General features: G+C 49.6%; 1 protein-coding gene across 1 annotated transcript in view; it reads left to right on the top strand.

Annotated features, from left to right (window-relative positions):
* nrxn2b (neurexin 2b) overlaps positions 1-16,909 on the top strand; it is a gene marked incomplete at both ends in the record, with an annotated part of 136,486 nt that overhangs the window by 67,888 nt on the left and 51,689 nt on the right.

The following is a 16,909-nucleotide window of genomic DNA, read 5'->3' as shown; positions in this document are numbered from 1 at the left end:
TGCCGGTGTTCCCACAACCCTATGTTCCCACAGCCCTATGTTCCCACCGCCCTATGTTCCCGCAGCCCTATGTTCCCACAGCCTAATGTTCCTACAGCCCTATGTTCCCAGCAGGCCACGGATCGGCGCGGCCGAGAAATCCGCTCTTCGCTCTTTAAAGCTTGGTCCGCTCCGCTAATCGCTCATGTTGACCCCGTGGGCGTCATAGATATCTATGGTGGGCGTCTCTACAGTGACGAAGCCTGAACCCTTCTCATTGGTTGAAAATGGCCTTCATGTTTGTACATCGCCATCTGTTGCTTTGGCATTGTACTGCATGTATATATTACATCAACAGTGTTAAACCACTGTGAGCGGCCTGGAGTGGATTGGAGCGGAGGAGAACTCTCGCTCCGGACGTCGCGCCGACTCATTTTAAAACCACTCCTCGCTCACGTCAAAACAGCCCGCTCCGCGCCCCGCGCCGCTCACGCTCCGATCCGCTCACATGGCCTGGTTCCCAGAGCCCTATGTTTCCACAGCCCAATGGTCCCACCGCCCTATGTTCCTACAGCCCTATGTTCTCACAGCCCTATGTTCCCACAGCCCTATGGTCCCTCAGCCCTATGTTCCCACAGCCCTATGTTCCCACAGCCCTATGTTCCCACAGCCCTATGTTCCCACAGCCCTATGTTCCTACAGCCCTATGTTCCCACAGCCCTATGTCCCCACAGCCCTATGTCCCCACAGCCCTATGTTCCCACAGCCCTATGTTTCCACAGCCCTATGTTCCCACAACCCTATGTTCCCGCAGCCCTATGTTCCCACAGCCTAATGTTCCTACAGCCCTATGTTCCCAGCAGGCCACGTGAGCGGATCGGCGCGGCCGAGAAATCCGCTCTTCGCTCTTTAAAGCTTGGTCCGCTCCGCTAATCGCTCATGTTGACCCCGCTCCCAAGTCGCTCTCCGCTCGCTCCCCACTCACCTTGAATCGAGCGCTCCCCGCTCCCCGCGCCAGATCGCTCGGCAGTTTTTCTTTTTCTTTTTTGGAGCATGGTGTAAATGAGCTCAAACTACAACAGTCTACACCCCCTGGGCCCCTTAACAATTGTTTGTATTGAGCCGCATTGTAATTGTAGCCATTCTGCAATGTTAAATAACGTTGTTTATCCATTCACTAGTTCTATTAAGCGATGATAGGCTAGCCGAGCCACAATGCTATGGTCGCTGCCATTAACGTTAGCATGTAAGCTAACGTCAACAACAATGGCGTCGATACTTTTTTTAACAGGAGTGAGTGTGGGCGTCATAGATATCTATGGTGGGCGTCTCTACAGTGACGAAGCCTGAACCCTTCTCATTGGTTGAAAATGGCCTTCATGTTTGTACATCGCCATCTGTTGCTTTGGCATTGTACTGCATGTATATATTACATCAACAGTGTTAAACCACTGTGAGCGGCCTGGAGTGGATTGGAGCGGAGGAGAACTCTCGCTCCGGACGTCGCGCCGACTCATTTTAAAACCCACTCCTCGCTCACGTCAAAACAGCCCGCTCCGCGCCCCGCGCCGCTCACGCTCCGATCCGCTCACATGGCCTGGTTCCCAGAGCCCTATGTTTCCACAGCCCAATGGTCCCACCGCCCTATGTTCCTACAGCCCTATGTTCTCACAGCCCTATGTTCCCACAGCCCTATGTTCCCACAGCCCTATGTTCCTACAGCCCTATGTTCCCACAGCCCTATGTTCCCACAGCCCTATGTTCCTACAGCCCTATGTTCCCACAGCCCTATGTCCCCACAGCCCTATGTCCCCACAGCCCTATGTTCCCACAGCCCTATGTTTCCACAGCCCTATGTTCCCACAACCCTATGTTTCCACAGCCCTATGTTCCCACAGCCCTATGTTCCCAAAGCCCTATGTTCCCACAACCCTATGTTCCCACAGCCCTATGTTCCCACAGCCCTATGTTCCCACAGCCCTATGTTCCCAAAGCCCTATGTTCCCACAGCCCTATGTTCTCACAGCCCTATGTTCCCACATTTCCTTTTTTCATACATTTGTATCTGATTTTATCCCCCTTTCTTTTAATTTGGTAGCCAATTACACCCAACCTATTATCCAATCATAGGGCTGTGGGAACATAGGGTTTCATTTTGAGAGAGATCTTAGAAATGTGGGAACATTAGGCTGTGGGACCATTGGGCTGTGGGGACATTGGGCTGTGGGAACATTAGGCTGTGGGACCATTGGGATGTGGGGACATTGGGCTGTGGGACCATTGGGCTGTGGGAACATAGGGCTGTGGGAACATTAGGCTGTGGGGACATAGGGCTGTGGGGACATAGGGCTGTGGGGACATAGGGCTGTGGGGACATAGGGCTGTGGGGACATAGGGTTGTGGGGACATAGGGCTGTGGGGACATAGGGCTGTGGGGACATAGGGCTGTGGGGACATAGGGCTGTGGGGACATAGGGCTGTGGGGACATAGGGTTGTGGGGACATAGGGCTGTGGGGACATAGGGCTGTGGGGACATAGGGCTGTGGGGACATAGGGTTGTGGGGACATAGGGCTGTGGGGACATAGGGCTGTGGGGACATAGGGTTGTGGGGACATAGGGCTGTGGGGACATAGGGCTGTGGGGACATAGGGCCATGGGAACATAGGGCTGTGGGGACATAGGGCTGTGGGACCATAGGGCCATGGGAACATAGGGCTGTGGGGACATAGGGCTGTGGGACCATAGGGCTGTGGGAACATAGGGCTGTGGGACCATAGGGCTGTGGGAACATAGGGCTGTGGGACCATAGGGCTGTGGGGACATAGGGCTGTGGGACCATAGGGCTGTAGGAACATAGGGCTGTGGGACCATAGGGCTGTGGGAACATAGGGCTGTGGGACCATAGGGCTGTGGGACCATAGGGCTGTGGGGACATAGGGCTGACCCTGACTCTTCCTCTTCGACGTTGATCCCCTCCAAAACACACGATCGCCGAAACCAAGCGAGCGGCATGAGACTCATGAGAGGCATATCCAACACAATACAAGCAACATTTTGCGGTGGCAGGGGCACTAACTGTCAGCACACATTTGAAAGCCTTATGGGTTACAGGCTAATGATTAGCCACATATCCACAAGACACCTTACGCTATTCTGGTAATCAGCCATTAGCAAACAAAGTGTTCTGCGACGTGGCAAAAAGCAGGTATTTCACACCCACTGGTACCATAATAGTAGAAAATATGCACCCCCCCCCCCCACCTCATGTCACGCCCTGTACCAACTATTAATTAGCAAGAAGCAGTGTTGCGTTATGCAAAGTGATCTACTCTGGTGTTAATAAGTACGCATTTATACGATTAGCATTCTAGCTAGCTCCTCAGAGGATGAAGTTGACATGGGGGGCAGGAAATCTATATTTACTGTTTTGCTGTTATTTCCACAGCACTATTGAGGAATATACCGTATTCACAACACGGCAAACATGTATCGTGATTGTTTTGTAAATAACCTCAAAGCTCAAAATGTGTAATAATTAAATGAAAAAGCTGCATATTCTAAACTTTCATCGTGCCGTTTGTGGGGAAACAACTTGGGGATATGAGGTGTCAATTAACTGAGGGCTTTCCTCTCATTCGGCCAGGAAAACGTGTTCATTAGCACTGCTCATGTCTTTAGAAGCTGACCTGAGATCAGTCGCCAAAGCCGTTCATGCCAGCTTTCTGACAGCCATGATTTGGCCCTAGAAAAGTCATTATATTTAGACCCGTCCTCACTCTCTTTCTCTTTCTCTGTTTCTCTGTCTCTCTCTTGCCGTGTCTGAAATCCCTCAGTACCTACACTATCAGACAAAAGCTACTAACCCTACTACCCTCAGTACCTAGTTTCAAGTTCAAGTTTCAAGTTTCTTTAATAGTTGTCATACAGAAGTACAGAATACTTTTATACAAAATGCTTCTTACTGTTACGCTCCAGAGACTGTGCAAGACAAGATAAGTATGAAATAAAATAACATAGTATAGCATGTAAATTAGAAGTAAAAAAAATGAGGTCACAGTGTTCAGTATAGACATATGTACAATGTTCGATGCAGAATAGACGTAACTGAGTTACCATATAATATACAATACTGTGCAGTGTACTAATACAATACTATATAGTGCAAGGCAGAAATGGGATGAGGTGCAATTTAGGTACAATTTACAGTGGGTGTACGAGTTGTAGTGCAAATCCTTTATCAATAAATATAAAGTGTGTTTGTGTGGTTTAAGTGAGTGTGTGCGTGTGGGTGTGTGTGCTGTGTGCATTTGATGGTTGTTGCATAGTGTTTATTGTTCGTTTAGCAGCCTGATGGTCTGGGGATAGAAGCTTCTTCTGAGTCTTTCTGTGCTCGCCTTAAGACTGTGTCATCAGCAAATTTGATGATTGTGTTGTTGTTCCGCTGTGCCACGCAGTCATGTGTGTACAGGGAGTAGAGGAGGGGGCTCAGAACACAGCCCTGGGGGGCCCCTATGTTGAGCGTGATGGATGAGGAGGTGCAGTTGCCTGCTCTTACCACCTGGGGTCTGCCCGTCAGGAAGTCCAGGACCCACTGGCAGAGGTCATAGTTCAAGCCCAGGTCCCTGAGCTTGGCTATGAGTTTGGAGGGGACTATGGTATTGGATGCTGAGCTGTAGTCGATGAACAGCATTCTCACATAGTTCCCCTGCCTCTTGTCAAGGTGTGATGCTGCTGTGTGCAGCACATGGGCTATGGCGTCCTCCGTGGACCTGTTGGGGCGATATGCAAATTGCAGGGGGTCCAGGTTGATGGGGAGGGAGGAGCAGATGTAGCCCTTCACTAGCTTCTCAAAGCACTTCATGGCTATGGAGGTGAGGGCTACAGGGCGGTAGTCGTTGAGGCAAGCGGGCGTAGATTTTTTGGGTACAGGGATGATGGTGGACTGGTGGGGATGACAGCCTGTTCCAAGGACAGGTTGAAGATGTCAGTGAATACACAATCAGACAGAAGCTACTAACCCTACTACCCTCAGTACCTACACAAATAGACAGAAGCTACTAACCCTACTACCCTCAGTACCTACACAACCAGACAGAAGCTACTAACCCTACTACCCTCAGTACCTACACAATCAGACAGAAACTACTAACCCTACTACCCTCAGTACCTACACAACCAGACAGAAGCTACTAACCCTACAGAAGCTAATAACCCTACTACCCTCAGTGCCTACACAATCAGACAGAAGCTACTAACCCTACTACCAGGGCAGCCTGGGAGAAATGCGAGGCCCTGTGCGAGATTTAAACGCGAGCCCCCCCCCCCCCCCCCCCTAAAAGGTAAAAAAATAAAAATAAAAATGTCATACAGTCAACATATTCTTAAATAATAGCGCTGCCCGAGGCTGGGCATGATACAGTCAACATATAGCAAGAGAGAGAGCGAGAGAGAGCTCCCGTTCTACAGTCAATATACAGTGTTATCGCTGCACAGACCCGGCAATGCCCCTGACCCTCCACCAGAGCAAGGCCAGAGATAGAGGGACACATTGGAAAGAAACAACCCAAAACCAGAGCAAATTGAAATGCTATTTGGCCCTAAACAGAGAGTACACAGTGGCAGAATACCTGAGCACTGTGACTGACCCAATACTAAGAAGATCCTTGTCTAGGTACAGACTCAGCGAGCACAGCCTAGCCATCGAGAAAGGCCGCCATAGGCAGACCTGGCTCCCAAGCGAAGACAGACCCACTGCACACAAGATGAGGTGGAAACCGAGCTCCACTTCTTAACAACCTGCCCACTATACCAAGACATACTTCCCACAAATTGCAAACACCCAAAGAGACTTTGAAAACATCGACAATAACTCAAAACTCCCATACCTACCTTGGAGAAATACAAGAATGTGAAATAAAGCCCATTTGAATTGAAGAGAGAGAGATAGATAGAGCATGTCTGTGTGCGTTAGAAAGAGAGAGATAGAGAGAGAGCATGTCTGTATGTGTGTGTGTGTTAGAGAGAGAGCATGTATATGTGTGTTAGAAAGAGAGAGAAATATAGAGAGAGCATGTCATTTTGTGTGTTAGAGAGAGATATAGAGCATGTCTGTGTGTGTTAGAAAGAGAGAGAGAGAGAGAGAGCATGTGTGTTTGTGTGTTAGAGAGAGAGAGCATGTCTGTGTGTGTGTGTTAAGGCCTCTGCATGCTACAGAAACTTCAAAGCAACTGCAACACAACATCGACAAAGCAACGGTGTTTTAGACACTATGCCTTTATGCTTCTGCAACATCGACGCGCAAAGTTAGTTTAACTAAAGTTAGTTTAGGTTCGTGTTAACGTTAGATAATATACAAAATAAACGTATTTCCGGTGATTTTAGACGTCGCTCTTCTATTTTGAAATCCCCCGACCGGAAGTGTTATAGTGTCTGTTGCTAGCAGCTTAACTTTCTGTGCTTTTCGAGCTAACGTTACCGTAACGTCATTAGTTTCCAATGGAGAGGACCTCGCTCACATGCAGCTCAAACTACCTATTGGAAGAAATTAATTGATTGATGTTTAACTTGTCCCTGTGTGTGTCCAATCATTTCGACTAGCAAACGTTGTATTTAACGTTAAAGTTACCTCAGGATACCATTGTATTTAGTTGGTTAGCTATGTAGCTAATGTGGATAGCATTTTGTATAGCACCAATGCTAGCTGGCTGGCTACAGCTTTATTTACTAAATTATGGAGGCTTTTTAATCGTCAAGGTAAGAGAGGATTTGTCATGATCAACTGAAGGCTTATGCTATGGAACAATATGTGCTTGGGTTTTCAGAAAAAGGCCAGCTATGTGAAGCTAATTATTTAGCATCAACGCTGGCTGGCTACAACAATGGCGGATGGTATTCTTTGCGAGACCAATATTATTCTATGACAGCCCCGCCCCCATTCGCTAACCAACCAATCACTGCTACGCAATATCAACACAACGGTTGTTTAGGTTAGAATTTGGAGACATGTACGCAGCATCCTCGCAACACAGTCTACAAGACCCTAAACAACAACCGCGCTGAAATCGCGCTGATGTTGTGTTGAAGTTGCTTTGAAGTTGCTGTAGCATGTAGAGGCCTTTAGAGAGAGAGCATGTATGAGAGAGATAAGCAAAGATGAGCCCCTAAAGGATATTCAACTTTTAATGGAAGAACAAAACAGAAGGAAAAGATAACTTCACAAAGGCAACATGAATATACATAGATCCAAAAGGACAAAGATCAACACTTAAATCCAAAGAGAAGAGGGTCTATACCAGAGAAAACAAAGTAGCAAGGAGCCAATGGCCGACATCAGCTAAATAGGCTAACTGCAAATAGAGTAGGCAGGTACTGACACCAGGCCACACACTGTTAGCTACTACAACAGCTAGCCAGCCCGTTTGGCTCAATATAACGTTAGCTACGTTAGCTAGCCGGCCCGCTTTGGCTCAATATAACATTAGCTACAACAGCTAGCCGGCCCGTTTGGCTCCCGAGAGAGAGAGAGAGATATATCCACGGCGGGAATAGAATAGAGTGCATTAAAAACTCACCAAACGTCCAAGAGGATGGAGACAACCGCGTGGAGTTGACGAAGTTCATCTGCCGAATGACCGTCCTCTTCATCTTGGCATAACAATGCTGCACGCGCTCTCTCTAGGTTAGCTAACGCTAGTTAGCCTTTAGCTAAGCTAGCTACTAGCCGACATCATCATGGCTATCCCGACTGAACCACACGTTAGCCCTCGATATTATAACATAGCTAAAGCTAACTAGCTGTCCCTGCCTTTAGCTAAGCCGACATGGCTAGCCTGACTGAACTGTCTAACATGCAACAACTTTCATCTTCAGTCCATCTGCCGAATGACCGTCCTCTTCGTCTTGGCTGGCATAACTAAGCATAACCTCCAAAGCTGCACGCGAGAAATAGTCAAACGCAGCTGACGCACGCCGGCGTACACATGATGTAACCCCTCCCTTCGTTGAAACCAATAGTATGTCTGCTGCAGAGCCCCAGAGCTCCAATAGTGAGTATGTCTGCTGCAGAGCCGCAGAGCCAGGAACAAGTCAGACACATTCTACAAACGTGTCTAATGTGAAATATATAAGCATATAAGCAAAACTAGATTTTAGGTCTGTGATGAAAAAGGGCCTCGCGGGAAGGGGGGCCTCGCAATAAAAAAAGAAAAAAAGAAAAGAAAAAAAAGAAAAAAAAGAAAAAATGATGCCCCCCTTCCCGCGAGGCCCTGTGCGACCGCACTGCGGACCGCACACCCCCTGAGGCGGCCCTGCCTACTACCCTCAGTACCTACACAACCAGACAGAAGCTACTAACCCTACTACCCTCAGTACCTACACAATCAGACAGAAGCTACTAACCCTACTACCCTCAGTACCTACACAATCAGACAGAAGCTACTAACCCTACTACCCTCAGTACCTACACAGACAGAAGCTACTAAACCAACTACCCCTCAGTACCTACACAATCAGACAGAAGCTACTAACCCTACTACCCTCAGTACCTACACAACCAGACAGAAGCTACTAAACCAACTACCCACACTATATGCTTCTATAACCAAACCTACTATTCCATAGATTCACCTAGTATTTCAAAAAATCAGCTAGTACTGTGCAGTAGGAAGTAATGTGTTTGCCCTGTTAAAAAAATCACATTACATGTAATTAGTGTCAACAATAGCAATATGCTAACTTGGTTGAGCGTTACAACACAAAAGTAAACAGTTAATCTACTTACACATGAAAGGCACATTGTCGGCATGGGGGTTTAGAGGTGCTATAGATAAAATATTTAGGTAGATAATAAAAACATAAAAGAAAATAAGTAATACATCCACAGAGCTTTTAGAAAGGTGTTGAATAAATGTATTGTTTTCCCCCTAAAAAATATTGATTAATCACCATAATTTATCCTTTTAAATGTTTTTTTAACCTCTTAACTCATTCTCTGCCATGCTGTTTCCGGGATATGGCTATGCGCTGCCACACATTAAACCAATGGAGTCAGTCACCTTGTTTGCAGGGCTATTCTATATGGATGCAATACTATGGCCCATTTGACATCTATCGTTCAAGATGTGAAAAAGAAAAAAGATTTCCATCCATACATTCCCGTTTTATACCATGGTGAATATAAGTATGGTTTTAGATTGGTTTAGGGTAATTCCTGGGAGGCTAGTAATAGCCTGCGGCGTGTATTATATATTATCCATTGGCATTTCGTCCCTACACACGCTATAATTAAAAATTCAAATGCATATGATCGGTATTATGTTCCATCATGAATGCATGAAAGGGGGGGGGTCATTTCTGATTAATTGATTGTCAATAACGGCATTCGTTAGTACAACAACATACGCTGATCAGGGCAATGGCTATGAAAACAAGGCACAATCAAGCTGAAATTTACGTTAAATTGCTCTTACCTGTGGCCGGTGGGATTCCAAAAAGAATATTCCAATTATTTGATTGCCATCTGGTAATAATAATATAATAATAATAATTGTTAGACTAGAAGTCTTTATTTGTCATGCAGTTTTAACACACACACACGAGATGGGCGACCCACAGGAACACACACACACATGCACTGAGTCGCCGATGAAATGTCTCTCTGCACTTTTCCCATCCCGTTGTCCTTCCCCCCATGGGCAGCCGGGAGCAGATAGGGCGTCAACGTGAGCCGCGCCCCGGGGACCAATCCAAGTGCTCCTGTCCGTCTTCGTCAAGGACGCCACAGCGTTAGCGATCTGTTGTGCATGTTTTTCCATTGGGTTTATCTTATCGGGGGAAAACCCTTGCGAGCACGGGGAGAACATGCAAACTCCACACAGAAAGGCCTGGGAGATACCCCACCTGAGTACCTGGCATCATGGAAACCTGGTCCAGAAGCGGGAATCGAACCCTGGACCTTCTTGCTGTGAGGCGACAGTGTTAACCACTACACCACTGTGCCGCTGGTAGATCGTATGTCCATTTGGCCCACGACATAACCCACCACAGCATAATGAATCGGGGGTCCCGAAAACTATTCAATGCGATCGGGTGAAGCCCTAGCTTCAGGTTACTAGAAAAGTCCGCCCGTACCAATATAATCGACGCACAGGCCAATAGATAGAGTTTCAAAGGATGTGCAATACCGGCCGCATCCCACCAGGCAGTGGTATTGGACTTTGGCGATCTCAGACTCATTCCTTATGGTAATACCAAGGTCCCTGGATGAATAATGAATACAAATATTAAAAAAAACAAAAAAACTTTCAAATAACGTATATATACGCGTTGGCATTCAACGATTGGCGGACACACACGTATATAATCGTTGTTGGCAGAGAATCAGTTAAGCCCAGAGCCCTATTTTCTCCAGAAAATATAAATCCAAATCCAAATCAAATCCAGAAATATAAAAGAAAATAACAGTGTCAGATATATTGTGTCTATTACCAGGCTTGCTTAAATTGTGATGAAACAAAGGACAATATGAATTATGATTTTTTTGCATCTTTGAGGAGTGAATAACACCATGCAAAAAATTACCAGACATGAAAAACTGCCACTGATCTCGTTCAGTACCTTCTTGAGATCACGTGTACAAAAAATCTAAGGAAATGAATAAAGGGAAGATGATTAAGCAGAAGGTTTTGTAGACAGCATTGAATTATCCCATCCGAACCAATGCAATTTGAAATATTATTATAGAATATAGAATAGCAGGCTTAAAAATGACCTTATTATAGCCAATTCGCACATTTATGGATTGTGCCAAATCTTATATTTCAAATGCCCGAGTTCAATTTGGATTTAGTATCACCAGGGGTGCATAAGAACAGATAATGATTATTCTGGCCTGAGTGCAGCCATTATTTTTTTTTAATTCACTTTTTCTCCTTCTTTTTCTGTGTTTCTCCCATCCCAATTTAGTCGTGCCAATTCCCCCTTCCCCTGTCTTGATCATTGCTCGCATGTGCCCCCCACTGGTCCGTCATAGGGAGGGTTGAAGAATCTTATCGCATGTCCCCTCCGATACATGCGGAGTCAGCCAGCCACTTCTTTTCACCTACCAGCGCGGACTCTCATTGGCGAGGTGTAACGTGTGGGAGGCTCACACTATCCTCGACATCTCCTGTCCTTGCTGTGCAGGCGCCCTGACCAATCTGTAGGAGTCACTGTTTACAACGACCAGATTACCACCCATCGACTCCCCTCCCGCTGACTCTGCCAATTGAGTCAGTATGACGGCTGGCCCAAATCTCAAATCTTCAAATCTGATTGTTGCTACATCGTAAAAATAGAAAAGAGAAACTAACTGCGCTTCAATATATGCCAATAACGTTACGTTTTGTGGTTTATTATCCTGAGTAATAAGAGATATAAAGAAAATTGTTATGGTTTGTAACCGACCCCAATCGCACAACACAAGACAGGTATGGTGGTTTGCCAAGAAACAGATATTTATTGTGAACAGGGAAAAAGGGCACTGTCCCTTTAAGGGAGAAAACACAAAACACTGGAATAACACAAGAGGGGAAGGTAAAGTGCCTTTAAGAGGCGGGCAGGAAAAGGGAACACTATGGGAAAGTAAGGGAACGCCTAAGGGAAGGTTAAGGGAACGCCTTGGGACAGAGGAACTAGAGACTAGGTAAACCAGGGACAAGGAGAACTAGGGAGAGAGGACTAGGGACTAGGAGAGCTAGGGATAGAGAACTGGGGACAGAGAGGACTGAGGCCCGCGGAGGCGGGCTGGGGAACAGGGAGGAACTGGGGACTGGTGGGAAAACATCTGGGCCGCTCTGCAGAACAGAGGAGAGGGTTAATATTCAAAGGGAACAAACAGAGGCGGCACGGTGGTGTAGTGGTTAACACTGTCGCCTCACAGCAAGAAGGTCCAGGGTTCGAATCCCGCTTGGGGACCAGGTTTCCATGATGCCAGTTACCCAGGTGGGGTATCTCCCAGGCCTTTCTGTGTGGAGTTTGCATGTTCTCCCCGTGCTCGCAAGGGTTTCCCCCCCCGATAAGATAAACCCAATGGAAAAACATGCACAACAACAAGATCGCTAACGCTGTGGCGTCCTTGACGAAGACGGACAGGAGCACTTGGATTGGTCCCCTGGCGCGGCTCACGTGGCGCCTGTCTGCTCCCGGCTGCCCTTGGGGGGGAAGGACGACGGGATGGGTTAATCGCAGATACGCATTGTATGCATGGTTCGCATGTGTGCCAAATGGTGACCTCGGAGCAGGTCCTAAATTATTATTATTATTATTAATGTCCAAAATAATATCCACGAGAGAACAAAACAGAGTGGGAGATGAAATGTCCAAAACTAATAACTAAGTGAGAACTAAAGGAGGCAATACGCTGGGGAACAGCAGCGGGACGAGGGCAAGGGGCATTACGCTGAGTGAGTGACATCACAATCAAAACTCACCCAGGCGTATGCGTAAAGGTACAGGGACAGCAGCGGGAACGGGGGCAAAAAGCATTACGCTGAGTGAGTGACATCACAATCAAAACTCACCCAGGCGTATGCGTAAAGGTACAGGGACAGCAGCGGGAACGGGGGCAAGAGGCATTACGCTGAGTGAGTGACATCACAATCAAAACTCACCCAGGCGTATGCGTAAAGGTAAGGGACAGCAGCGGGAACGGGGGCAAGAGCACTACGCTGAGTGAGTGACATCACAATCAAAACTCACCCAGGCGTATGCGTAAAGGTACAGGGACAGCAACGGGAACGGGGGCAAGGGCACTACGCTGAGTGAGTGACATCACAATCAAAACTCACCCAGGCGTATGCGTAAAGGTAAGGGACAGCAGCGGGGCGAGGGCATCGCCACCGGGTGGCTGGCTGTCCGAGCCGAGGAACAGAGTGCTGGAACAGTGGCGGTGACGAGGGAGTCGTCCACCGGGTAGCCGACTGTCGGAGCCGAGGAACAGAGTGCTGGAACAGTGGCGGTGACGAGGGTGTCGTCCACCGGGTAGCCGCTGTCGGAGCCGAGGAACAGAGTGCGCGCCACACCTTGGTGTGCGCGTCGGAACAGTGGCGGTGGCGAGGGCGTCGTCCACCGGGTAGCCGCTGTCGGAGCCGAGGAACAGAGTGCGCGCCACACCTTGGTGTGCGCGTCGGAACAGTGGCGGTGGCGAGGGCGTCGTCCACCGGGTAGCCGCTGTCGGAGCCGAGGAACAGAGTGCGCGCCACACCTTGGTGTGCGCGTCGGAACCGAGAGACGCCTCGGGGTGCGTCTGCGAGGAGGAGTGTGCCAAGCACGAAGGTCTGGAAGATGCGCGTCGGCGCGCTGAGGTCTGGAGAGCGTGCCAAGCTCGAAGGTCTGGAAGATGCGCGTCTGTGCGCTGGTACGGAGGAGCGTGCCAAGCTCGAAGGTCTGGAAGATGCGCGTCAGTGCGCTGGTACGGAGGAGCGTGCCAAGCTCGAAGGTCTGGAAGATGCGCGTCAGTGCGCTGGTACGGAGGAGCGTGCCAAGCTCGAAGGTCTGGAAGATGCGCGTCAGTGCGCTGGTACGGAGGAGCGTGCCAAGCTCGAAGGTCTGGAAGATGCGCGTCAGTCTAGATGTGCGTCAGGACGAACAGCTGCGCTGGGGTCTGCAGTGGAGCGCTGGGGTGCCTCCCGTGGAAGTTACAGGGAGCGCAGAACAGTCTCCTCCACAGGCTACGGCGACAGCAGACGAAGGCTGGAGCAAACATCTCAAGGCTGGAGAGATCCATCTTACAGCATTGGTAGACCAGAGGATCTCCCGAAAGAGTCTAGATGTTAGAGAATATGACTCAGCATGAATACAACACGACCCCACGCCGAAACGAGGGGAAGAGCCCTGGTATTTAAAGCCCACAGGGGAACTAATTAGCCTGCCACCACAGGTGCGAGAGGTAATTGATAATAGTCCAGGTGTGGCCACTGAGAGTAAACGAGAGTAAAGAACGAGAGGGTGGGGGCTAGAGAGAGTGAGTGAGAAGGGAATTTCTAACAGTAGGCTTAAAGAAAACAGAGAAAGTTGGTGAGCAGCGGGCAAAACCTCACAGTACCCCCCCCTCAACGGGAGCCACCTGGCGACCCAAAACAAATACAGACAGAGTGGCAGGGGGCAAAACAAGAGGTACTGGTCAAGCCAGCAGGGGAAGCCACCACAAGAGTGGGGCTAGCAAAAGAAACAGGGTCGCCGAGGGGTAACTAGGGTAACAGAGGGGCAACTGGGGGAACTGGTCTAGAGGAACTGGGTCTAGAGAACTAGTCTAGCGAACTGGGCAAGAGAACTGGTCCAGAGAACTGGTTTAGAGAACTGGTCTGGAGAACTGGTCTAGAGAACTGGTCTAGAGGAACTGGGTCTAGAGAACTAGTCTAGCGAACTGGGCAAGAGAACTGGTCTAGGGAACTGGTTTAGAGAACTGGTCTAGAGAACTGGTCTAGAGAAACTGGTCTAGAGGAACTGAGGGGCGAGCAGGGTAGCTAAGGGGTAACCATAGAAGCACCGGGAAAGGGCTAGCAGAGGGAAGGTTAGCTGCCAGGGCACTGATAGCTACAGGGCCTATGCTAGCTGTACTGCTACATCGACATAGAGGCTGCGCAAGCTGCCGGAGCCAGGCTAGCAGAGGGAAAGGGTAGCTGCCAGGGCACTGATAGCTACAGGGCCTATGCTAGCTGTACTGCTACATCAACATAGAGGCTGCGCTAGCTGCCGGAGCTAGGCTGGCAGACAGGGCTGGACCAGCATGAGAGCACAAGCTAGCTGGAAGGACAGTCCTAGCTGTGTGAGATTCTACACAAAAAAAGTGGAGGCCATGCAGAGGGACCGGGTTAGCTGCTTGGGCCTGGCTAGCTACAGGGCCTATGCCAGCTGCAAGGCTGCATTAACATAGAGGCTGTGCTAGCAGCCGGGGCCAAGCTAGCAGACTGGGGCTCTGCTGAGGGACTGGGTTAGCTGCCAGGGCAAGGCTAGCTACAGGGCCTATGCCAGCAGCAAGGGCTGCATAAACATAGAGGCTGTGCTAGCAGCCGGGGCAAGGCTAGCAGACAGGGGCCATGCTGGTAGTAGAGGCCTAACAAGCTGCAGGGGGGTCAAAACAGGGCTAACAGGGAAGCTAACAGGCTAACAGGGGAGCTAACAGGCTAACAAGGGAGCTAAACAGGACTAACAAGGAAGCTAAACTGGGCTAACAGGGGAGCTAGAGGGGACAAGAAAAAAAAAAAGGCAAACTCAACATACACCGTCTGTGCTGGCTGGGGTCGTCGATTTGGTGGGGTCGTACTGTTATGGTTTGTAACCGACCCCAATCGCACAACACAAGACAGGTATGGTGGTTTGCCAAGAAACAGATATTTATTGTGAACAGGGAAAAAGGGCACTGTCCCTTTAAGGGAGAAAACACAAAACACTGGAATAACACAAGAGGGGAAGGTAAAGTGCCTTTAAGAGGCGGGCAGGAAAAGGGAACACTATGGGAAAGTAAGGGAACGCCTAAGGGAAGGTTAAGGGAACGCCTTGGGACAGAGGAACTAGAGACTAGGTAAACCAGGGACAAGGAGAACTAGGGAGAGAGGACTAGGGACTAGGAGAGCTAGGGATAGAGAACTGGGGACAGAGAGGACTGAGGCCCGCGGAGGCGGGCTGGGGAACAGGGAGGAACTGGGGACTGGTGGGAAAACATCTGGGCCGCTCTGCAGAACAGAGGAGAGGGTTAATATTCAAAGGGAACAAACAGAGCAGATGCAGAACAGTCCAAAAAACAAAGTGACAAAGTAAATACTATCTTCGTGTGAACAAACACACAGTGGGAGATGGAATGTCCAAAATAATATCCACGAGAGAACAAAACAGAGTGGGAGATGAAATGTCCAAAACTAATAACTAAGTGAGAACTAAAGGAGGCAATACGCTGGGGAACAGCAGCGGGACGAGGGCAAGGGGCATTACGCTGAGTGAGTGACATCACAATCAAAACTCACCCAGGCGTATGCGTAAAGGTACAGGGACAGCAGCGGGAATGGGGGCAAAAAGCATTACGCTGAGTGAGTGACATCACAATCAAAACTCACCCAGGCGTATGCGTAAAGGTACAGGGACAGCAGCGGGAACGGGGGCAAGAGGCATTACGCTGAGTGAGTGACATCACAATCAAAACTCACCCAGGCGTATGCGTAAAGGTAAGGGACAGCAGCGGGAACGGGGGCAAGAGCACTACGCTGAGTGAGTGACATCACAATCAAAACTCACCCAGGCGTATGCGTAAAGGTACAGGGACAGCAACGGGAACGGGGGCAAGGGCACTACGCTGAGTGAGTGACATCACAATCAAAACTCACCCAGGCGTATGCGTAAAGGTAAGGGACAGCAGCGGGGCGAGGGCATCGCCACCGGGTGGCTGGCTGTCCGAGCCGAGGAACAGAGTGCTGGAACAGTGGCGGTGACGAGGGAGTCGTCCACCGGGTAGCCGACTGTCGGAGCCGAGGAACAGAGTGCTGGAACAGTGGCGGTGACGAGGGTGTCGTCCACCGGGTAGCCGCTGTCGGAGCCGAGGAACAGAGTGCGCGCCACACCTTGGTGTGCGCGTCGGAACAGTGGCGGTGGCGAGGGCGTCGTCCACCGGGTAGCCGCTGTCGGAGCCGAGGAACAGAGTGCGCGCCACACCTTGGTGTGCGCGTCGGAACAGTGGCGGTGGCGAGGGCGTCGTCCACCGGGTAGCCGCTGTCGGAGCCGAGGAACAGAGTGCGCGCCACACCTTGGTGTGCGCGTCGGAACAGTGGCGGTGGCGAGGGCGTCGTCCACCGGGTAGCCGCTGTCGGAGCCGAGGAACAGAGTGCGCGCCACACCTTGGTGTGCGCGTCGGAACCGAGAGACGCCTCGGGGTGCGTCTGCGAGGAGGAGTGTGCCAAGCA

The sequence above is a fragment of the Notolepis coatsorum genome, assembly GCF_963971535.1.
Source record: "Notolepis coatsorum genome assembly, chromosome: 1".
In the NCBI taxonomy this organism is placed as follows: Eukaryota; Metazoa; Chordata; class Actinopteri; order Aulopiformes; family Paralepididae; genus Notolepis; species Notolepis coatsorum.
This window is presented reverse-complemented; position numbering and strand designations above follow the sequence as displayed.